This window comes from Aegilops tauschii, chromosome 7 (assembly GCF_002575655.3).
Source record: "Aegilops tauschii subsp. strangulata cultivar AL8/78 chromosome 7, Aet v6.0, whole genome shotgun sequence".
Lineage (NCBI taxonomy): Eukaryota > Viridiplantae > Streptophyta > Magnoliopsida > Poales > Poaceae > Aegilops > Aegilops tauschii.
In genome coordinates, this window is record NC_053041.3 from 453,339,615 (window position 1) to 453,364,783 (window position 25,169).

The window sequence follows — 25,169 nt, forward strand, 5'->3', positions numbered from 1 at the left end:
CTTATGGGATCAAATAAACAGATTGCTGTGTTATGCTTGGAATCTTTGTGAAATTTATGATTTTACTTGTTGCTCTAAGAACCCTAAAAAACACCTTCCCTACCTATGTGAGTTTAATGATAATGAAATCTTATCTTCTTATGCAAAGGGTGTTTATAGTTACTATGATATCGAACAAATTGAAGAATTTGTTGCTTTTAAGGGTGCTTATGAAGTTGCTTCTCTGATTGAAAAGTATGATGCTACTCTCTACGAATCTGAAATTTTTGGCATACTTAAATATTGCTATGAAAACTATGCTCATAATGTCTATGTCAAAGAATTTATTGAAAGAATGACCGTTGCTTCTGAAGAAAATAATGATATGCATGAATCTATAGATAATTATGATTCCGATGATTTGATTGAAATATCCCTTGATGAACATGATGCTTGCTATTCTTGTGGCCATGATGCCAATATTTATGAAGATGAATTTGCTATAGTTCCTTATGTTAAACATGAGATCGTTGCTATTGCACCCATACTTTATAGTTCCTTCGACGAAAAGCATGATTGCAATGATTTTATTATAAATTCTCTTGATGTCAATTGTGCTAATAATATGCAAAACTCTAAGCTTGGGGATACTAGTTTTGCTATGTCTACTACTTGTTGCAATGATCATGATTGGGGTGATTCTTCTTATGATCTTGAAAATTTATTTAAGCCCCATGACGAATATGAGATTGATAATAGTGTTTGCAATAATATTGAAAGTGGGTTTGGAAGAGTGTCAACTTTAGATCCCATATATTTGGAAAATGTTCAATCTTATGGTATTTTTGATAAAATTGGGTTTGGAGAGGTCATGACTTTAGTTAATGTTAATCCCACTATTTTGGAAGAGTGTCAACTTCGCATGCATGTGGATCGTGTTGAAAATATTTTATGTGATAGATATTTTGTTGAATTTTCTTATGATCCCACATGTAATTATTATGAGAGAGAAAAATATGGTTGTAGAAATTTTCATGTTACTAAATTACCTCTCTTCTTGTTGAGATTGATCTTGTTTCTCTCTTCTTCCTTGCATATGGTAGTTTTTGCTTGCCTTGATAATTTGTTTGCTTATAAAATGCCTATGCATAGGAAGTATGTTAGACTTAAATGTGTTTGTCACATGTTTCATGATGCTCTGTTTGTGTTTCAATTATTATCTTTCGTGTGAGCATCGTTGAAATTTTATGCCTAGCTAGGGGCGTTAAACGATAGCGCTTGTTGGGTGGCAACCCAATTTTATTTTTGTTTCTTGCTTTTTATTTCTGTTTAGTAATAAATAATTGATCTAGCCTCTGGTTAGATGTGGTTTTATGTTTTAATTAGTGTTTGTGCCAAGTAAAACCTATAGGATCTTCTTGGATGATAGTTATTTGATCTTGATGAAAAAGTCAGAAACTTTATGCTCACAAAAACAATTGTTAAAAATCACCAAAACGTGATAAAATATTGATTCAAATTGCAGTAGATCAATAAACAAATTATTTAGGTCGTCCTATTTTGGTAGAATTTTTGAGTTACATAAAGTTTGCATTTGATATAGATTACTACAGACTGTTCTGTTTTTGACAGATTCTGTTTGTCGTGTGTTGTTTGCTTATTTTGATGAATCTATGGTTAGTATCGGGGGGGGGGGGTATGAACCATAGAGAAGTTGGAATACACTAGGTTTAACACCAATATAAATAAAGAATGAGTTCATTACAGTACCTTAAAGTGGTGGTTTGTTTTATTTCGCTAACGGAGCTCATGAGATTTTCTGTTGAGTTTTGTGTTGTGAAGTTTTCAAGTTTTGGGTAAAGATTTGATGGATTAAGGAATAAGGAGTGGCAAGAGCCTAAGCTTGGGGATGCCCAAGGCACCCCAAGGTAAAATTCAAGGACAACCAAAAGCCTAAGCTTGGGGATGCCCCGGAAGGCATCCCCTCTTTCGTCTTCGTCTATCGGTAACTTTACTTGATGCTATATTTTTATTCACCACATGATATGTGTTTTGCTTGGAGCGTCTTATATGATTTGAGTCTTTGCTTTTTAGTTTACCACAATCATCCTTTCTGTACACACCTTTTGGGAGAGACACACATGAATCGGAATTTATTAGAATACTCTATGTGCTTCACTTATATCTTTTGAGCTAGATAATTTTGCTCTAGTGCTTCACATATATCTTTTAGAGCACGGTGGTGGTTTTATTTTATAGAAATTATTGATCTCTCATGCTTCACTTATATTATTTTGAGAGTCTTTTAGAACAGCATGGTAATTTGCTTTGGCTATAAAATTAGTCCTAATATGATAGGCATCCAAGATTGGTATAATAAAAACTCTCATAAAAAGTGCATTGAATACTATGAGAAGTTTGATACTTGATGATTGTTTTGAGATATGAAGGTGGTGATATTAAAGTCGTGCTAGTTGAGTAGTTGTGAATTTGAGAAATACTTGTGTTGAAGTTTGCAAGTCCCGTAGCATGCATGTATGGTAACCGTTGTGTAACAAATTTGAAGCATGAGGTGTTCTTTGATTGTCATCCTTATGAGTGGCGGTCGGGGACGAGCGATGGTCTTTTCCTACCAATCTATCCCCCTAGGAGCATGCGCGTAATGCTTGGTTTTTGATGACTTGTAGATTTTTGCAATAAGTATCTGAGTTCTTTATGACTAATGTTGAGTCCATGGATTATACGCACTCTCACCTTTCCATCATTGCTAGCCTCTTCGGTACCGTGCATTGCCCTTTCTCACCTTGAGAATTGGTGCAAACTTCGCCGGTGCATCCAAACCCCGTGATATGATACGCTCTATCACACATAAACCTCCTTATATCTTCCTCAAAACAGCCACCATACCTACCTATTATGGCATTTCCATAGCCATTCCGAGATATATTGCCATGCAACTTTCCACCGTTTCATTTATTATGACACGCTTCATCATTGTCATATTGCCTTGCATGATCATGTAGTTGACATCGTATTTGTGGCAAAGCCACCATGTATAATTTATCATACATGTCACTCTTGATTCATTGCCCATCCCGGTACACCGTCGGAGGCATTCATATAGAGTCATATTTTGTTCTAGTATCGAGTTGTAATCATTGAGTTGTAAATAAATAGAAGTGTGATGATCATCATTAATAGAGCATTGTCCCAAAAAAAAGAGAAGAAGAAGAAAGGCCAAAAAGGCCAAAAAAAGAGAAAAGAAATAAAAAGGGACAATGCTACTATCCATTTTTTCCCACACTTGTGCTTCAAAGTAGCACCATGATCTTTATGATAGAGAGTCTCTTGTTTTGTCACTTTCATATACTAGTGGGAAATTTTCATTATAGAACTTGGCTTGTATATTCCAACAATGGGCTTCCTCAAATGCCCTAGGTCTTCGTGAGCAAGCAAGTTGGATGCACACCCACTTAGTTTCTTTTGTTGATCTTTCATACATTTATAGCTCTAGTGCATCCGTTGCATGGCAATCCCTACTCCTTGCATTGACATCAATTGATGGGCATCTCCCTAGCCCGTTGATTAGCCGCGTCAATGTGAGACTTTCTCCTTTTTTGTCTTCTCCACATAACCCCCATCATTATACTCTATTCGACCCATAGTGCTATATCCATGGCTCACGCTCATGTATTGCATGAAGGTTGAATTTTTTTGAGATTATTAAAGTATGAAACAATTGCTTGGCTTGTCATCGGGGTTGTGCATGATGAGAGCATTCTTGTGCGACGAAAATGGAGCATGATCAAACTATATGATTTTGTAGGGATGAACTTTCTCTGACCATGTTATTTTGAGAAGACATAATTGCTTAGTAGGTATGCTTGAAGTATTATTATTTTTATGTCAACATTAGACTTTTGTCTTGAATCTTTCGGATCTGAACATTCATTCCACAATAAAGAAAATTACATTGAAAAATATGCTAGGTAGCATTCCACATCAAAAATTTTGTTTTTATCATTTACCTACTCGAGGACGAGCAGGAATTAAGCTTGGGGATGCTTGATACGTCTCCAACGTATCTATAATTTTTGATTGTTCCATGCTATTATATTATCTGTTTTTGATGTTTAAGGGGCTTTATTATGCATTTTAATATTATTTTGGGACTAACCAAAGGCCCAGTGCAAATTGTTGTTTTTTTTGCCTATTTTAGTGTTTCGCAGAAAAGGAATATCAAATGGAATCCAAACGGAATGAAACCTTCTGGAGAGTGATTTTTGGAACAAACGCAATCCAGGAGACTTGGAGTGGACGTCAAGAAAGAAACGAGGAGGCCACGAGGCAGGAGGGCGCGCCCAGGGGGTAGGCGTGCCCCCACCCTCGTGGGCCCCTTGTGGCTCTCCTGTCCGACTTCTTTCGCCTATATATGCTCATATACCCCGAAAACATCTGAGAGCACCACGAAACCCTATTTTCACCGCAGCAACCTTCTCCCGTGAGATCCCATCTTGGGGCCTTTTCCGGCGCTCCGCCGGATGGGGAATCGATCACGGAGGGCTTCTACATCAACACCATAGCCTCTTCGATGATGTGTGAGTAGTTTACCACAGACCTTCGGGTCCATAGTTATTAGCTAGATGGCTTCTTCTCTCTCTTTGGACCTCAATACAAAGTTCTCCTCGATCTTCTTGGAGATCTATTCGATGCAATTCTTTTTGCGGTGTGTTTGTCGAGATCCAATGAATTGTGGGTTTATGATCAAGATTATCTATGAACAATATTTGAATCTCCTCTGAATTCTTTTATGTATGATTTGATATCTTTGCAAGTCTCTTCGAATTATCAGTTTGGTTTGGCCTACTAGATTGATCTTTCTTGCAATGGGAGAAGTGCTTAGCTTTGGGTTCAATCTTGCGGTGTCCTTTCCCAGCGACAGCAGGGGCAGCAAGGCACGCATTGTATTGTTGCCATCGATGATAAAAAGATGGGGTTTATATCATATTGCTTGAGTTTATCCCTCTACATCATGTCATCTTGCCTAATGCGTTACTCTGTTCTTATGAACTTAATACTCTAGATGCATGCTAGATAGCGGTCGTTGTGTGGAGTAACAGTAGTAGATGCAGAATTGTTTCGGTCTACTTGTCGCGGACGTGATGCCTATATACATGATCATGCGTAGATATTCTGATAACTATGCACTTTTCTATCAGTTGCTCGACAGTAATTTGTTCACCCACCGTAGATGCTATCTTGAGAGAAGCCACTAGTGAAACCTATGGCCCCCGGGTCTATTTTCCATCATATAAGTTTCCAATCTATCTTACTTCGCAATCTTTACTTTCAATCTATATCATAAAAAATACCAAAAATATTTATCTTATTATCTCTATCAGATCTCACTTTTGCAACTGGCCGTGAAGGGATTGACAACCCTTTTATCAAGCTGGTTGCAAGGTTCTTATTTGTTTGTGTAGGTACGAGGCGACTTGCGTGCAGTCTCCTACTAGATTGATACCTTGGTTCTCAAAAAACGGAGGGAAATACTTATGCTACTTTGCTGCATCACCCTTTCCTCTTCAAGGGAAAACCAACGCAGTGCTCAAGAGGTAGCAGGTATCCTCATACCTAGTTCAATATCGTTACCGGCAAGTCTCTTTACTCGTTCCGTAATGCATCATCCCGCAACTAACTCATTAGTCACATTGCTTGCAAGGCTTATAGTGATGTGCATTACCGAGAGGGCCCAGAGATACCTTTCCGATACACGGAGTGAAAAATCCTAATCTTGATCCATGCCAACTCAACAAACACCATCGGAGACACCTATAGAGCATCTTTATAATCACCCAGTTACGTTGTGACGTTTGATAACACACTAAGTGTTCCTCTGGTATTCGGGAGTTGCATAATCTCATAGTCATAGGAACATGTATAAGTCATGAAGAAAGCAATAGCAATAAACTAAACGATCATAGTGCTAAGCTAACGGATGGGTCTTGTCCATCACATCATTCTCTAATGATGTGATCCCATTCATCAAATGACAACACATGTCTATGGCTAGGAAACTTAACCATCTTTGATTAACGAGCTATTTAAGTAGAGGCATACTAGGCACACTCTGTTTTTCTATGTATCCACACATGTACTAAGTTTTGGTTAATACAATTCTAGCATGAATAATAAACATTTATCATGATATAAGGAAATATAAATAACAACTTTATTATTGCCTCTAGGGCATATTTCCTTCAGTCTCCCACTTGCACTAGAGTCAATAATCTAGATTACATAGTATTGATTCTAACACCCATGGAGTCTTGGTGCTGATCATGTTTTGCTCGTGAGAGAGGCTTAGTCAACGGGTCTGCAATATTCAGATCCGTATGTATTTTGCAAATCTCTATGTCTCCCTCCTTGACTTGATCGCGGATGGAATTGAAGCGTCTCTTGATGTGTTTGGTTCTCTTGTGAAATCTGGATTCCTTCGCCAAGGCAATTGCTCCAGTATCGTCACAAAATATTTTCATTGGACCCAATGCACTAGGTATGACAGCTAGATCGGATATGAACTCCATCCAGACTCCTTCATTTGCTGCTTCCAAAGCAGCTATGTACTCCGCTTCACACGTAGATCCCGTCACGACGCTTTGCTTAGAACTGCACCAACTAACAGCTCCACCATTCAATATAAATACGTATCCGGTTTGCGACTTAGAGTCATCCGGATCAGTGTCAAAGCTTGCATCGACGTAACCATTTACGACGAGCTCTTTGTCACCTCCATACACGAGAAACATATCCTTAGTCCTTTTCAGGTCACTGGTGTGCGTCGGTCCTAAACAAACGGTTTTTTACCCCTTTCCACGACGGCATTTGGAACCTTCACCAAGTGAGTGTGTGCGATAGGGTGTCCTTCCCACACGACCCAGAAATCGTCGGGGATAGGCACTCCTGGGACCCAGGCTGGGGCCGTGTGCGATCGGGTGAGGCATCGAAACCCAATCATTTCCGTAGGTATGTACATCCCACATGGTGAATCCCAGAAATCATTTCCGTAGGTATGTACATCCCACACGGTAAATCCCAGAAATTATTTCCGTAGGTATGTACATCCCACACGGTGAATCCTAGAAAATCATTTCCGTTCGTATGTATATCACACACAGTCAATCCAAGGAATACGTTTCCGTTCTTATGTACATCCCACACAGTCAATCCAGAGAAAATGTTTCCGTTTGGACGTACATCCCACATGGTTTTATGTATATGCTCGTGTGTGAAAGGTGTAACTATCACACATGCTCTGCCTTGGTTAACTGTTTGCTTTTATCAACTATATCACACACGATTTGATGAAGAAAACTGTGTGGCATTGGGCTATCCATCAAGCGCTTTTACTGCTAGAACCGTTTGCAAAGGTCCATGACACATTTAGCAGGTTTATTAGTTTACAATTAATAATTCCAGTATTATGCAAATTCACATTTCATATCGAACAGCTGTTTGCCAATTTCATACCAGGCACATAAATATATTATAACATCACAGTACGGTAGCTACATGAAAACAACACAGTACAACATATAGCTAGTTCAACTTCATAAGAACAATATATTAATTTCCCTAATCGAGATCATCCAGGCTCGTCTTATCCACCTCTGCTTTCAGTTCAGTAAGAACCCGTTTTGCATGGGCCAACTGGGAAAGTGCCTCCTCCTTCGCCAACACCATCTTAGCAAAGTCTGATTTAAAAAATCTGAGCTCATTCTCCACGTTCAACTTTTTATCCCGCATCTTGAAATATGCTTCCGCGTTGGCAAGACTTTCTGTAAGCCTACGTGTGTTCACTTCCTCATACATGCTCCAGAGCTTCGTTAGGCACATCTTCAAAGACTGTGGCCACTCTTGATCAGCCCACTCCAAGTAAGAACACTTCCGTTCATCCTATAATATTTAAAATTAGATCAGTAACAATTGTAGGGGAAATGGGTTTATAGCAACATAGAAAATCACCAATGCTTATTTTGAAAAACTGAAGAAACATGTTAATTATGACATATCTTCTAAAAAAGATCAATGTGCAAATGAAATAATTGGTACTGAGACAACAACCGAATTCTGGAACATCAGAAGCTATAATTAACTACAACGATGCTACAAGTTCTTACTCATGTACAATAAATAACAAATTGAACATTTTATGAGGAAGGTAAATATAACTGCAACAGCATAGCGACAGTGTTTGGATGACAGCAAATTGATACTAACAGGTGTGTACATGCACAAATTTAGTAACATATAACTAATAGCACTAAGGTCGTCCACTATGTATGCCAAAACTGGTGAAAAGACAACTGTTGCTACATCTCGCACTGGTGCCCTGAACTGGCGAGCCGATGCAGCGAAAAAAAATTAGGGACCCGGACTCCGGAGCACGTAGTTGCTCCGATGCTCAGTTCCTTCGTGCCATAAAGATTTAGTATTTTACTGCTTGGCTGCTCGGATGTGTGGACCAAAGTTGGCTGCACAAACTGCTGAAGCGGTGCCAAATAATTTTCTAATGGCACCGCTGAAGCGATGTCAACAATTTAAGATACTAGGTACAAACTGTGACACTGTCTTAGGATGCGTTTGGTTGAAGGTGTGGTATGAATGGGTTGGGACCGTGACAGTGTCTGAATCACATCTAACAAATGATTTGTAACAATGGAAGAGGGTCTAACCTTCTCTGCACATGCCAGAAACTTCCTCCCAGTGTCCACAGTGTTGGGGAACGTAGTAATTTCAAAAATTTCCTACGCACCCACAGGATCATGGTGATGCATAGCAACGAGAGGGGAGAGTGTGTCCACGTACCCTCGTAGACCAAAAGCGGAAGCGTTAGCACAACGCGGTTGATGTAGTCGTACGTCTTCATGATCCGACCGATCCAAGTACCGAACGTACGGCACCTCCGAGTTTAGCACACGTTCAGCTCGATGACGTCCCGCGAACTCCGATCCAGCAGAGCTTCACGGGAGAGTTTCGTCAGCACGACGGCGTGATGACGATGATGATGTTGCTACCGACGCAGGGCTTCGCCTAAGCACCACTACGATATGACCGAGGTGGAATATGGTGGAGGGGGGCACCGCACACGGCTGGGAGAGATCAACAGATCAACTTGTGTGTCTAGAGGTGCCCCCTGCCCCCGTATATAAAGGAGTGGAGGAGGGGGAGGGCCGGCCCTCCTATGGCGCGCCCTGGAGGAGTCCTACTCCCACCGGGAGTAGGATTCGCCCCCTTCCAAGTAGTAGGAGTAGGAGTCAAGGAAAGGGAAACGAGAAGAGAAGGAAGGAGGGGGCGCAGCCCCTCCCCCTAGTCCAATTCGGACTAGGCCTTGGGGGGGCATGCAGCCTCCCTTTTCTCTTTCCCTTAATGCCCAATAAGGCCCATATACTCCCCGGCGAATTCCCGTAACTCTCCGGTACTCCAAAAAATACCCGAATCACTCGGAACCTTTCCAATGTCCGAATATAGTCGTCTAATATATCGATCTTTACGTCTCGACCATTTCGAGACTCCTCGTCATGTCCCCGATCTCATCCGGGACTCCGAACTACATTCGGTACATCAAAACACATAACTCATAATATAAATCGTCACCGAACGTTAAGCGTGCGGACCCTACGGGTTCGAGAACTATGTAGACATGACTGAGACACGTCTCCGGTCAATAACCAATAGCGGAACCTGGATGCTCATATTGGCTCCCACATATTCTACGAAGATCTTTATCGGTCAAACCGCATAACAACATACGTTGTTCCCTTTGTCATCGGTATGTTACTTGCCCGAGATTCGATCGTCGGTATCTCAATACCTAGTTCAATCTCGTTACCGGCAAGTCTCTTTACTCGTTCCGTAATACATCATCCCGCAACTAACTCATTAGTCACAATGCTTGCAAGGCTAATAGTGATGTGCATTACCGAGTGGGCCCAGAGATACCTCTCCGACAATCGGAGTGACAAATCCTAATCTCGAGATACGCCAAACCAACAAGTACCTTCAGAGACACCTGTAGAGCACCTTTATAATCACCCAGTTACGTTGTGACGTTTGGTAGCACACAAAGTATTCCTCCAGTAAACGGGAGTTGCATAATCTCATAGTCATAGGAACATGTATAAGTCATGAAGAAAGCAATAGCAGAATACTAAACGATCAAGTGCTAAGCTAACGGAATGGGTCAAGTCAATCACATCATTCTCCTAATGATGTGATCCCGTTAATCAAATAACAACTCATGTCTATGGCTAGGAAACTTAACCATCTTTGATTCAACGAGCTAGTCAAGTAGAGGCATACTAGTGACACTATGTTTGTTTATGTATTCACACATGTATTATGTTTCCGGTTAATACAATTCTAGCATGAATAATAAACATCTATCATGAAATAAGGAAATAAATAATAACTTTATTATTGCCTCTAGGGCATATTTCCTTCACACAGAATCAAACACAAGTAGCTTCACGCATGGAGATTGATGGTGACAACGAGCAGATAGATCTTCAGCCACCCCGCTCCATTCATTGCCACTGATGGTCTTAGGGAGCTACAAGAGGAAGAAACGACTCAAATCGACCTCCGGGTAAAAATCCTTCATTCCAAGTCCTAGCCCGAGAGAGAGAAGAGAGGCATACCCGGGTGGTGAAGGAGTAGTGGCCGAAGGAGGAACCACTGGAGATGTCTTTGAAGAAGACCATGGCGACCCCGGCGGGAGGATGCGAGACGGCGAGAGCGAGGAAGCGGCTATAGGTTAACAAGGAAGGAAGGAAGGAGGACACAGGGGAAATGTGACTTGTCGTCGGGGCGAAAAGGGGGTGGGGAAGGGGGGCGGGGGTAGATATTTTGGCGGTAGGCCAAAATTTTGGAAATGTGGAGGGAAACTTCACACGCGGTGCCGCCGGACCATTCACTTTGAACGATTGTGTGCATCGCAAACGATTCTTCTGCTTTACGCGCATGGGATGAGTTTGATAATTCAAATTTTGATCTCAAGGCATGGGCACATTCACTTTGAACGCACACGGTGCCGCTGGACCATTCACTTTGAATGATTCTGTGCATCGCAAACGATTCTTCTGCTTTACGCGCATGGGATGAGTTTGATAATTCAAATTTTGATGGAAATTTCCCCGGGTACGTCATTGCATAATTTAACACCGCTTGCTAATTTGGGCACACAAAAGAGCGTACAGCAGACAGACCACACTTACTGAGTCGAGCAATTTTAGTAATTACACAAAGCCAGTTGACCTAAACATTGCTCTAACAAAAGACCAGCATTAAAAACAAAGCCTAAGTACGCATAATTAAAAATCCGCCGCCGCGCCGGCCTATGCATCGCCGGTGTGAGATGAGACGTTGATGACTTGTCCTGGCAACATGCCGCTGTTGGTGGACTCCGCGTCCCCCCTGCTGAAGTCGACCCCGTCCTCGTCCTCGTCCTCGGCGCCGCCCTCAAGGTTGTAGTACTCGTAGTAGTGGCTGCGCCAGAGCTCGCGTTGGTACTCCACCGCTGATTCCTCGACGGACAGACTCTTCTCTACCTCGACCTCGGCCACGCGCAACTCCTCCTCCCGGCGCTCCTCGATCTCCGCCGCCTCCTGCATCTCCAGCTCCCACTTGGCGACCTCATGAGGAAGAAGGTGCTCCATGGCCACCGCCGCCTTTTCAGATGTGGGTTGCATGCTGGAGTTTGAGGTGGCCTGGAATATCTTGGCCTGTACATCCTCGATCTTGGCGTGGATGGCCTCGACCCGGGCCAGGGCGACATCAGCGGCAAGGACGGCAGCTCGAGTGCTCTCGGCATTTGCAGCCGCTGTCGCAGCAGCAGCAGCAGCCGTCTCGACTGCCGCAGACGCCCTCTCTGTGGAAGTGGCCGCGCTCAATGCGGATGTGGCGGCACTCTTGGCGTAGGCGGCGGCGCTCTCGGCGCAGGCGGCAGCGCTCGGGGGGGGGGGGGGGGGACGCGGCCATCGTACGGGCCTGCACGAAGCGTTTCCACGGCGTCATCTTTGCAAGAAGGGGGTGTGGGAATGGGGATCGGGATTCGCGGATTCGGGGGTTGCCGGCACTAGAGCAGACGAGCCGACGAAGCTTAAGGAGGGAGACTTAAATAGACCCAGATATTTTCATCGCAAACGGTTCCTAAAAAACAACTGTGTGTGATGTTGTAGATATTTTTTTATTATCTATGAAAGATGAATTTGGAATAAAGTGCCAACGAATGGTGTTTTAAATGAACGAGAAATTTTGTAGTACTAATACAACTGTCATGTCAAATTTTGGAAAATTTCAGGGGTCATTTGACCTTCTAAGACATTTAAGTGATTCTCTAGCCATTTAATGACCGTAATTGAAATTTGAACTACATGTACATGCAACAGCTAACCATAACGGTTTGAAAACTCATATTTCATGTACTTGTGTGCAATTTAATTCCATGTGCAGTAAATTGGAAGGAATTTTCAAACATATTGGTCTAACGGCTATGACACAATTAAGCATGGAGTGACATGGCATTTTAATTCAAAAAAATTAAAAAAATCAGAAACACATGAAACCTTGGTTGATGTAATGTCATGCCACCAAGATGATGTGGTAAAAAAATTGGCATGTTTGACCAAAGTTTGGACACACACCCCTCACAAACCGGAGCAACTCACTAGAAGGCTCGTGGTTCTGAGAGGGAACAATGCATGTTTGATGACGAACGGGAGATAGCTTCCTCTTACGGCCTTCAATTTTTTTTCTATGTCTAACATGCACTACTACAACTGTAATGTGAAATTTTTGAAAATTCTAGGGGTCATTTGACCTTTTAAAGACATTTAAGTGATTTTCTAGCCATTTAATGACCGTAATTCAAATTTGAACTACATCTACATGCAACGCATAACCAAAACGGTTTGAAAAATCATATTTGTGTACTTGTGTGCGAGTTAATTCCATGTGCAGTAAATTAGAAGGAATTTTCAAGCATATTTGTATCACGACATGGACACATATGAATCAATACGTATGCATGGAGTGGCATGGCATTTTAATTCCAAAAAAAATCAGAAACACAGGAAACCTTGGTTGATGTAATGTCATGCCACCAAGATGATGTGGTAAAGAAATTGGCATGTTTGACGAAAGTTTGGACACACACCCCTCACAAACCGGAGCAACTCGCTAGAAGGTTCGTGGTTCCGAGAGGGAACAACGCATGTTTGATGACGAATGGGAGATAGCTTCCTCTTACGGCCTTCAAATTTTTTTCTACGTCTAACGTGCACTACTACAACTGTAATGTGAAATTTTGGAAAATTCTAGGGGTCATTTGACCTTTTAAAGACATTTAAGTGATTTTCTAACCATTTAATGACTGTAATTCAAATTTGAACTACATCTACATGCAACGCCTAACCAAAACGGTTTGAAAGATCATATATGTGTACTTGTGTGCGAGTTAATTCCATGTGCAGTAAATTAGAAGGAATTTTCAAACATATTGGTCTCACGACATGGACACATGCATACGTATGCATAGAATGACATGGCATTTTAATTCAAAAAATAGAAAAATGATCAGAAACACATGAAACCTTGGTTGATGTAATGTTATGCCACCAAGATGATGTGGTATAGAAATTGACATGTTTGACGAACGTTTGGACACACACCCCTCAGAAACCGGAGCAACTCGCTAGAAGGTTCGTGGTTCCGAGAGGGAACAATGCATGTTTGATGACGAACGGGAGATAGCTTCCTCTTATGGCCTTCAAATTTTTTCCTACGTTTAACGTGCACTAATACAACTGTCATGTGAAATTTTGGTAAATTTCAGGGGTCATTTGACCTTTTAAAGAAATTTAAGTGATTTTCTAACCATTTAATGACCGTAATTCAAATTTGAACTACATCTACATGCAACGCCTAACCATAACGGTTTGAAAAATAATATTTTTGTGTACTTGTGTGCGAGTTAATTCCATGTGCAGTAAATTAGAAGGAATTTTCAAACATATTGGTGCCAAGGCATGGGCACATGCATGGAGTGCATGCCATGACATTTTAATTCCAAAAAATTAAAAAATGATCAAAAAACATGAAACCTTGCTTGATTTAATGTCATGCCACCAAGATGATGTGGTAAAGAAATTGGAATGTTTGACGAAAGTTTGGACACACACCCCTCACAAACCGGAGCAACTCACTAGAAGGTTCGTGGTTCCAAGAGGAAACAATGCATGTTTGATGACGAACGGGAGATAGCTTCCTCTTACGGCCTTGAAATTTTTTCTACGTCTAACGTGCACTACTACAACTGTAATGTGAAATTTTGGAAAACTCTAGAGGTCATTTGACATTTCAAAGACGTTTAAGTGATTTTCTAACCATTTAATGACCGTAATTCAAATTTGAACTACATCTACATGCAACGCCTAACCAAAACGGTCTGAAAAATCATATCTGTGTACTTATGTGCGAGTTAATTCCATGTGTAGTAAATTAAAAGGAATTTTCAAACATATTGGTCTCACGACATGGACACATGCATATGTATGGATGGAGTGACATGGCATTTTAATTCAAAAAAAATAAAAAATGATCAGAAACACACCAAACCTTGGTTGATGTAATGTCATGCCATTAAGATGATGTGGTAAAGAAATCGGCATGTTTGACGAACGTTTGGACACACACCCCTCACAAACCGGAGCAACTCGCTAGAAGGTTCGTGGTTCCGAGAGGGAAAAATGCATGTTTGATGACGAACGGGAGATAGCTTCCTCTTATGGCCTTCAAATTTTCCTACGTTTAACGTGCAACTGTCATGTGAAAATTTGGTAAATTTTGTTGGGAATCGTAGCATAATTTAAAATTTTCCTACGCTCACCAAGATGCATCTATGGAGTCTACTAGCAACGAGGGGAAAGGAGTGCATCTACATACCCTTGTAGATCGCGAGCGGAAGCGTTCCAATGAACGTGGATGACAGAGTCGTACTCGCCGTGATCCAAATCACCGATGACCGAGTGCCGAACGGACGGCACCTCCGCGTTCAACACACGTACGGTGCAGCGACGTCTCCTCCTTCTTGATCCAGCAAGGGGGAAGGAGAGGTTGATGGAGATCCAGCAGCACGACGGCGTGGTGGTGGATGTAGCGGGTCTCGGCAGGGCTTCGCTAAGCTTCTGCGAGAGAGAGAGGGGTGTTGCAGAGGAGGAGGGAGGCGCCCAAGGCTGTAGGTTGCTGCCCTCCCTCCCCCCCTTTATATAGGCCCCCTGGGGGGGCGCCGGCCCCAAGAGATGGGATCTCAAGGGGGGGCGGCGGCCACAAAGGGGGGAAGGGGTTGCCTTGCCCCCCAAGGCAAGGGGGAACTCCCCCCCCTTAGGGTTACCAACCCTAGGCGCATGGGGGGCGCCCCAGCCCACTAAGGGCTGGTTCCCTTCCACTTTCAGCCCACGGGGCCCTCCGGGATAGGTGGCCCCACCCGGTGGACCCCGGGACCCTTCCGGTGGTCCCGGTACAATACCGGTAACCCCCGAAACTTTCCCGGTGGCCGAAACTGGACTTCCTATATATAATTCTTCACCTCCGGACCATTCCGGAACCTCTCGTGACGTCCGGGATCTCATCCGGGACTCCGAAAAACTTTCGGGTTTCCGCATACATATATCTCTACAACCCTAGCGTTACCGGACCTTAAGTGTGTAGACCCTACGGGTTCGGGAGACATGCAGACATGACCGAGATGCCTCTCCGGTCAATAACCAACAGCGGGATCTGGATACCCATGTTGGCTCCCACATGTTCCACGATGATCTCATCGGATGAACCACGGTGTCGAGGATTCAATCAATCCGTATGCAATTCCCTTTGTCAAACGGTATGTTACTTGCCCGAGATTCGATCGTCGGTATCCCAATACCTTGTTCAATCTCGTTACCGGCAAGTCTCTTTACTCGTACCGCAATGCATGATCCCGTGACTAACGCCTTAGTCACATTGAGCTCATTATGATGATGCATTACCGAGTGGGCCCAGAGATACCTCTCCGTCACACGGAGTGACAAATCCCAGTCTCGATCCGTGCCAACCCAACAGACACTTTCGGATACCCGTAGTGCACCTTTATAGTCACCCAGTTACGTTGTGACGTTTGGCACACCCAAAGCACTCCTACGGTATCCGGGAGTTGCACGATCTCATGGTCTAAGGAAAAGATACTTGACATTGGAAAAGCTCTAGCAAACGAAACTACACGATCTTTTATGCTATGCTTAGGATTGGGTCTTTTCCATCACGTCATTCTCCTAATGATGTGATCCCGTTATCAATGACATCCAATGTCCATAGTCAGGAAACCATGACTATCTGTTGATCAACGAGCTAGTCAACTAGAGGCTTACTAGGGACACGTTGTGGTCTATGTATTCACACATGTATTACGATTTCCGGACAATACAATTATAGCATGAATAATAGACAATTACCATGAACAAAGAAATATAATAATAACCATTTATTATTGCCTCTAGGGCATATTTCCAACAGTCTCCCACTTGCACTAGAGTCAATAATCTAGTTGCATTGTGATGAATCGAACGCCCATTGCGTCCTGGTGTTGATCATGTTTTGCCCTAGGGAGAGGTTTAGTCAACGGATCTGCTACATTCAGGTCCGTGTGTACTTTACAAATATCTCTGTCTCCATTTTGAACACTTTCACGAATGGAGTTGAAGCGACGCTTGATATGCCTGGTCTTCCTGTGAAACCTGGGCTCCTTCGCAAGGGCAATAGCTCCAGTGTTGTCACAGAAGAGAGTCATCGGGCCCGACGCATTGGGAATCACCCCTAGGTCGGTAATGAACTCCTTCATCCAGACTGCTTCCTGTGCTGCCTCCGAGGCTGCCATGTACTCCGCTTCACATGTAGATCCCGCCACGACGCTTTGCTTGCAACTGCACCAGCTTACTGCTCCTCCATTCAAAATATACACGTATCCGGTCTGTGACTTCGAGTCATCTAGATCTGTGTCGAAGCTAGCGTCGACGTAACCCTTTACGACGAGCTCTTCGTCACCTCCATAAACGAGAAACATATCCTTAGTCCTCTTCAGGTACTTCAGGATATTCTTGACCGCTGTCCAGTGTTCCTTGCCGGGATTACTTTGGTACCTTCCTACCAAACTTACGGTAAGGTTTACATCAGGTCTGGTACACAGCATGGCATACATAATAGACCCTATGGCCGAGGCATAGGGGATGACACTCATCTCTTCTATATCTTCTGCCGTGGTCGGGCATTGAGCCGTGCTCAATTGCACACCTTGCAATACAGGCAAGAACCCCTTCTTGGACTGATCCATATTGAACTTCTTCAATATCTTGTCAAGGTATGTACTATGTGAAAGACCAATGAGGCGTCTTGATCTATCTCTATAGATCTTGATGCCTAATATATAAGCAGCTTCTCCAAGGTCCTTCATTGAAAACACTTATTCAAATAGGCCTTTATACTTTCCAAGAATTCTATATCATTTCCCATCAACAGTATGTCATCCACATATAATATGAGAAATGCTACAGAGCTCCCACTCACTTTCTTGTAAACACAGGCTTCTCCATAAGTCTGTGTGAACCCAAATGCTTCGATCATCTCATCAAAGCGAATGTTCCAACTCCGAGATGCTTGCACCAGCCCATAGATTGAGCGTTGGAGCTTGCATACTTTGTTAGCATTCTTAGGATCGACAAAACCTTCTGGCTGCATCATATACAACTCTTCCTTAAGGAAGCCGTTAAGGAATGCCGTTTTGACGTCCATCTGCCATATCTCATAATCATAGTATGCGGCAATTGCTAACATGATTCGGACGGACTTCAGCTTCGCTACGGGTGAGAAAGTCTCATCGTAGTCAACCCCTTGAACTTGTCGATAACCCTTAGCGACAAGTCGAGCTTTGTAGATGGTCACATTACCATCTGCGTCCGTCTTCTTCTTAAAGATCCATTTGTTTTCTATGGCTCGCCGCTCATCGGGCAAGTCAGTCAAAGTCCATACTTTGTTTTCATACATGGATTCTATCTCGGATTTCATGGCTTCTAGCCATTTGTCAGAATCCGGGCCCGCCATCGCTCCTTCATAGTTTGAAGGTTCACCGTTGTCTAACAACATGATTTCCAGGACAGGGTTGCCGTACCACTCTGGTGCGGAACGTGTCCTTGTGGACCTACGAAGTTCAGTAACTTGATCTGAAGTTTCATGATCATCGTCATTAACTTCCTCCCCAGTCGGTGTAGGCACCACAAGAACATTTTCCCGCGCTGCGCTACTTTCCGGTTCGGAAGGGGTGACTATCACCTCATCAAGTTCCACTTTCCTCCCACTCAATTCTTTCGAGAGAAACTCCTTCTCTAGAAAGGACCCGTTCTTGGCAACGAAGATCTTGCCTTCGGATCTGAGGTAGAAGGTATACCCAATAGTTTCCTTAGGGTATCCTATGAAGACGCATTTTTCTGATTTGGGTTCGAGCTTTTCAGGTTGAAGTTTCTTGACATAAGCATCGCATCCCCAAACTTTTAGAAACGACAGCTTAGGTTTCTTCCCAAACCATAATTCATACGGTGTCGTCTCAACGGATTTAGACGGTGCCCTATTTAAAGTGAATGCGGCAGTCTCTAAAGCATAACCCCAAAATGAGAGCGGTAAATCGGTAAGAGACATCATAGATCGCACCATATCCAATAGAGTGCGATTACGACGTTCGGACACACCATTTCTCTGAGGTGTTCCAGGCGGCGTGAGTTGTGAAACTATTCCACATTTCCTTAAGTGTGTACCAAATTCGTGACTTAAATATTCTCCACCACGATCTGATCGTAAGAATTTTATTTTCCTGTCACGTTGATTCTCGACTTCACTCTGAAATTCCTTGAACTTTTCAAAGGTTTCAGACTTGTGTTCCATTAGGTAGACATACCCATATCTACTTAAATCATCAGTGAGAGTGAGAACATAACGATATCCTCCGCGAGCCTCAACACTCATTGGACCGCACACATCGGTATGTATGATTTCCAATAAGTTGGTTGCTCGCTCCATTGTTCCGGAGAACGGAGTCTTGGTCATCTTACCCATGAGGCATGGTTCGCACGTGTCAAATGATTCATAATCAAGAGACTCCAAAAGTCCATCTGCATGGAGCTTCTTCATGCGCTTGACACCAATGTGACCAAGGCAGCAGTGCCACAAGTATGTGGGACTATCGTTATCAACTTTACATCTTTTGGTATTCACACTATGAACATGTGTAACATCACGTTCGAGATTCATCAAAAATAAACCATTGACCAGCGGGGCATGACCATAAAACATATCTCTCAAATAAATAGAACAACCATTATTCTCAGATTTAAATGAGTAGCCATCTCAAATTAAATGAGATCTAGATACAATGTTCATGCTCAAAGCTGGCACTAAATAACAATTATTGAGGTTTAAAACTAATCCCGTGGGTAGATGCAGAGGTAGCGTGCCAACGGCGATCACATCGACCTTGGAACCATTCCCGACGCGCATCGTCACCTCGTCCTTTGCCAGTCTCTGTTTATTCCGTAGTTCCTGCTTTGAGTTACAAATATGAGCAACCGCACCGGTATCAAATACCCAGGAGCTACTACGAGTACTGGTAAGGTACACATCAATTACTTGTATATCACATATACCTTGGGTGTTGCCGGCCTTCTTCTTGTCTGCTAAATATTTGGGGCAGTTCCGCTTCCAGTGACCACTTCCCTTGCAATAAAAGCACTCAGTCTCGGGCTTGGGTCCATTCTTTGACTTCTTCTCGGTAACTGGCTTACCGGGCGCGGCAACTCCCTTGCCGTCCTTCTTGAAGTTCTTCTTATCCTTGCCCTTCTTGAACTCAGTGGTTTTATTCACCATCAATACTTGATGTTCTTTTCTGATCTCTACCTCAGCTGATTTCAGCATTGAATATACCTCGGGAATGGTCTTTTCCATCCCCTGCATATTGTAGTTCATCACAAAGCTCTTGTAGCTTGGTGGAAACGACTGGAAGATTCTGTCAATGACCGCGTCATCCGGGAGATTAACTCCTAGCTGAGACAAGCGGTTGTGCAACCCAGACATTGTGAGTATGTGCTCACTAACAGAACTGTTCTCCTCCATTTTACAGCTGAAGAACTTGTCGGAGACATCATATCTCTCGACCCGGGCATGAGCTTGAAAAACCAGTTTCAGCTCCTCGAACATCTCGTATGCTCCATGTTTCTCAAAACGCTTTTGGAGACCCGGTTCTAAGCTGTAAAGCATGCCGCACTGAACGAGGGAGTAATCATCAGCACGTGATTGCCAAGCGTTCATAACGTCTTGGTTCTCTGGGATTGGTGCTTCACCTAGCGGTGCTTCTATGACATAATCTTTCTTGGCTACTATGAGGATGAGCCTCAGGTTCCGGACCCAGTCCGTATAGTTGTTGCCATCATCTTTCAGCTTGGTTTTCTCTAGGAACGCGTTGAAATTGAGGACAACGTTGGCCATTTGATCTACAATACATAGTGTAAAGATTTTAGACTAAGTTCATGATAATTAAGTTCATGTAATCAAATTATTTAATGAACTCCCACTCAGATAGACATCCCTCTAGTCATCTAAGTGAAACATGATCCGAATTCAACTAGGCCGTGTCCGATCATCACGTGAGACGGACTAGTCAAGATCGGTGAACATCTCCATGTTGATCGTATCTTCTATACGACTCATGCTCGACCTTTCGGTCCTCCGTGTTCCGAGGCCATGTCTGTACATGCTAGGCTCGTCAAGTCAACCTAAGTGTATTGCGTGTGTTCCGAGGCCATGTCTGTACATGCTAGGCTCGTCAACACCCGTTGTATTCGAACGTTAGAATCTATCACACCCGATCATCACGTGGTGCTTCGAAACAACGAACCTTCGCAACGGTGCACAGTTAGGGTGAACACTTTCTTGAAATTATTATAAGGGATCATCTTACTTACTACCGTCGTTCTAAGCAAATAAGATGCAAAAACATGATAAACATCAGATGCAATCAAATAGTGACATGATATGGCCAATATCACCATGCTCCTTTGATCTCCATCTTCGGGGCACCATGATCATCTTCGTCACCGGCATGACACCATGATCTCCATCATCATGATCTCCATCATTGTGTCTTCATGAAGTCGTCACGCCAACGATTACTTCTACTTGTATGGCTAACGCGTTTAGCAACAAAGTAAAGTAAATTACATGGCGTTATTCAATGACACGCAGGTCATGCAAAATAATAAAGACAACTCCTATGGCTCCTGCCGGTTGTCATACTCATCGACATGCAAGTCGTGATTCCTATTACAAGAATATGATCAATCTCATACATCACATATATCATTCATCACATCTTCCGGCCATATCACATCACATAGCACTTGCTGCAAAAACAAGTTAGACGTCCTCTAATTGTTGTTGCAAGTTTTTACGTGGTTTGTAGGTTTCTAGCAAGAACGTTTTCTTACCTACGTATGACCACAACGTGATTTGCCAATTTCTATTTACCCTTCATAAGGACCCTTTTCATCGAATCCGTTCCGACTAAAGTAGGAGAGACAGACACCCGCTAGCCACCTTATGCATCTAGTGCATGTCAGTCGGTGGAACCTGTCTCACGTAAGCGTACGTGTAAGGTCGGTCCGGGCCGCTTCATCCTACAATGCCGCCGAAACAAGAAACGACTAGTAGCGGCAAGAAGAATTGGCAAACTCAACGCCCACAACTGCTTTGTGTTCTACTCGTGCATAGTAACTACGCATAGGCCTGGCTCATGATGACACTGTTGGGAATCGTAGCATAATTTAAAATTTTCCTACGCTCACCAAGATGCATCTATGGAGTCTACTAGCAACGAGGGGAAAGGAGTGCATCTACATACCCTTGTAGATCGCGAGCGGAAGCGTTCCAATGAACGTGGATGACGGAGTCGTACTCGCCGTGATCCAAATCACCGATGACCGAGTGCCGAACGGACGACACCTCCGCGTTCAACACACGTACGGTGCAGCGACGTCTCCTCCTTCTTGATCCAGCAAGGGGGAAGGAGAGGTTGATGGAGATCCAGCAGCACGACGGCGTGGTGGTGGATGTAGCAGGTCTCGGCAGGGCTTCGCTAAGCTTCTGCGAGAGACAGAGAGGTGTTGCAGGGGAGGAGGGAGGCGCCCAAGGCTGTAGGTTGCTGCCCTCCCTCCCCCCTTTATATAGGCCCCCTGGGGGGGCGCCGGCCCCAAGAGATGGGATCTCAAGGGGGGGGGGGGGGGCGGCGGCCACAAAGGGGGGAAGGGGTTGCCTTGCCCCCCAAGGCAAGGGGGAACTCCCCCCCCCCTTAGGGTTCCCAACCCTAGGCGCATGGGGGGAGGCCCAAGGGGGGCGCCCCAGCCCACTAAGGGCTGGTTCCCTTCCACTTTCAGCCCACGGGGCCCTCCGGGATAGGTGGCCCCACCCGGTGGACCCACGGGACCCTTCCGGTGGTCCCGGTACAATACCGGTAACCCCCGAAACTTTCCCGGTGGCCGAAACTGGACTTCCTATATATAATTCTTCACCTCCGGACCATTCCGGAACCTCTCGTGACGTCCGGGATCTCATCCGAGACTCCGAACAACTTTCGGGTTTCCGCATACATATATCTCTACAACCCTAGCGTTACCGGACCTTAAGTGTGTAGACCGTACGGGTTCGGGAGACATGCAGACATGACCGAGATGCCTCTCCGGTCAATAACCAACCGCGGGATCTGGATAACCATGTTGGCTCCCACATGTTCCACGATGATCTCATCGGATGAACCACGGTGTCGAGGATTCAATCAATCCGTATGCAATTCCCTTTGTCAAACGGTATGTTACTTGCCCGAGATTCGATCGTCGGTATCCCAATACCTTGTTCAATCTCGTTACCGGCAAGTCTCTTTACTCGTACCGCAATGCATGATCCCGTGACTAACGCCTTAGTCACATTGAGCTCATTATGATGATGCATTACCGAGTGGGCCCAGAGATACCTCTCCGTCACACGGAGTGACAAATCCCAGTCTCGATCCGTGCCAACCCAACAGACACTTTCGGAGATACCCGTAGTGCACCTTTATAGTCACCCAGTTACGTTGTGACGTTTGGCACACCCAAAGCACTCCTACGGTATCCGGGAGTTGCACGATCTCATGGTCTAAGGAAAAGATACTTGACATTGGAAAAGCTCTAGCAAACGAAACTACACGATCTTTTATGCTATGCTTAGGATTGGGTCTTGTCCATCACATCATTCTCCTAATGATGTGATCCCGTTATCAATGACATCCAATGTCCATAGTCAGGAAACCATGACTATCTGTTGATCAACGAGCTAGTCAACTAGAGGCTTACTAGGGACACGTTGTGGTCTATGTATTCACACATGTATTACGATTTCCGAACAATACAATTATAGCATGAATAATAGACAATTACCATGAACAAAGAAATATAATAATAACCATTTATTATTGCCTCTAGGGCATATTTCCAACAAATTTCAGGGGCCATTTGACCGTCTAAAGACATTTAAGTGATTTTCTAACCATTTAATGACCGTATTTCAAATTTGAACTACATCTACATGCAACGCCTAACCAAAACGGTTTGAAAAATCATATTTTTCTGTACTTGTGTGCGAGTTAATTCCATGTGCAGTAAATTCGAAGGAATTTTCAAACATATTGGTGTCAAGGCATGGGCACATGCATGGAGTGCATGCCATGGCATTTTAATTCCAAAAAATAAAAAAATGATCAAAAAAACATGAAACCTTGCTTGATTTAATGTCATGCCACCAAGATGATGTGGTAAAAAAATTGGCCTGTTTGACGAAAGTTTGGACACACACTCCTCACAAACTGGAGCAACTCACTAGAAGGTTCGTGGTTTCGAGAGGGAACAATGCATGTTTGGTGACGGACGGGAGATAGATTCCTCTTACGGCCTTCAAATTTTTTCCTACGTTTAACATGCACTAATACAACTGTCATGTGAAAATTTGGAAATTTTCAGGGGTCATTTGACCTTTTAAAGACATTTAAGTGATTTTCTAACCATTTAATGACCATAATTCAAATTTGAACTACATCTACATGTAACGCCTAACCAAACGGTTTGAAAAATAATATTTTTGTGTACTTGTGTGCGAGTTAAAAAATCATCAGACGATGTAAATATTTGGTGTTCAAAAAAGAAAATGTAAAGATCTGGCAAGACAACCAGCCCCCACACGATTGGCACTCTATCTCGCGGCTCGAGGTTTGGTAGGTGATTGGCGGGGATCATTAATCAGACACGGTTCTGCATTGGAAATTGTCAGCTATTTTGTTCACACACGGATTTGCTGCGGGAATTGTGTGTAATTCAAACTACAGTACTCGTAAATTCCGGCGACCAGCGTGTGTACTGTCCCCGTCGATCTAGATTCCAGCCGCCAATAAATACTACCTTGCTCACGTCATCCCACCTGCATTCTCATCTACATCCTCCCTCACTCGCCCTCTCTCTCTCTCTCTCTCTCAAATCTTTGCCATGGCGCCGCCGGTCTGCCCACGCGCCGACGAGGAGTCGCCGCCCCCCCGAGGACGCTCACTCGATTAGCAGCGACGAGGACCCCTACGCACCGCCTGACGAGGTTGCGCCGGACCCCCAACTTTGGATTGGTTTTGGGGGCAGCACAATCTTTCTCTGTGGAAGTCGCTGCCACCGGCTGAGAAAGCCAGGCAAGTGGCCTTCAAGAAGGAGATGGCGGAGGAGGAAGCCAGGTACCAGGCGGCCTGTGAAGCCCGTGATGCCGCCTGGAAAAAGGAGGCGGTGGAGCTTTGGGGGCGGGCGCGTCGTCATGCCGAGGAGGTGTACGAAGACGGGTACTTCACGAGGAAGGTCATAGGCGCTGGGCGCCTCGTCGCTGCATGGAGGTGGGCTGATAAGCTCCAGCGTGCCACCGACGAGGAGCTCCGGTGGGCGCCCAACGAAATGGCAAGATCAGCCGCGTGCGTCCGCCAGCAAGAGGCAGATCGGTAC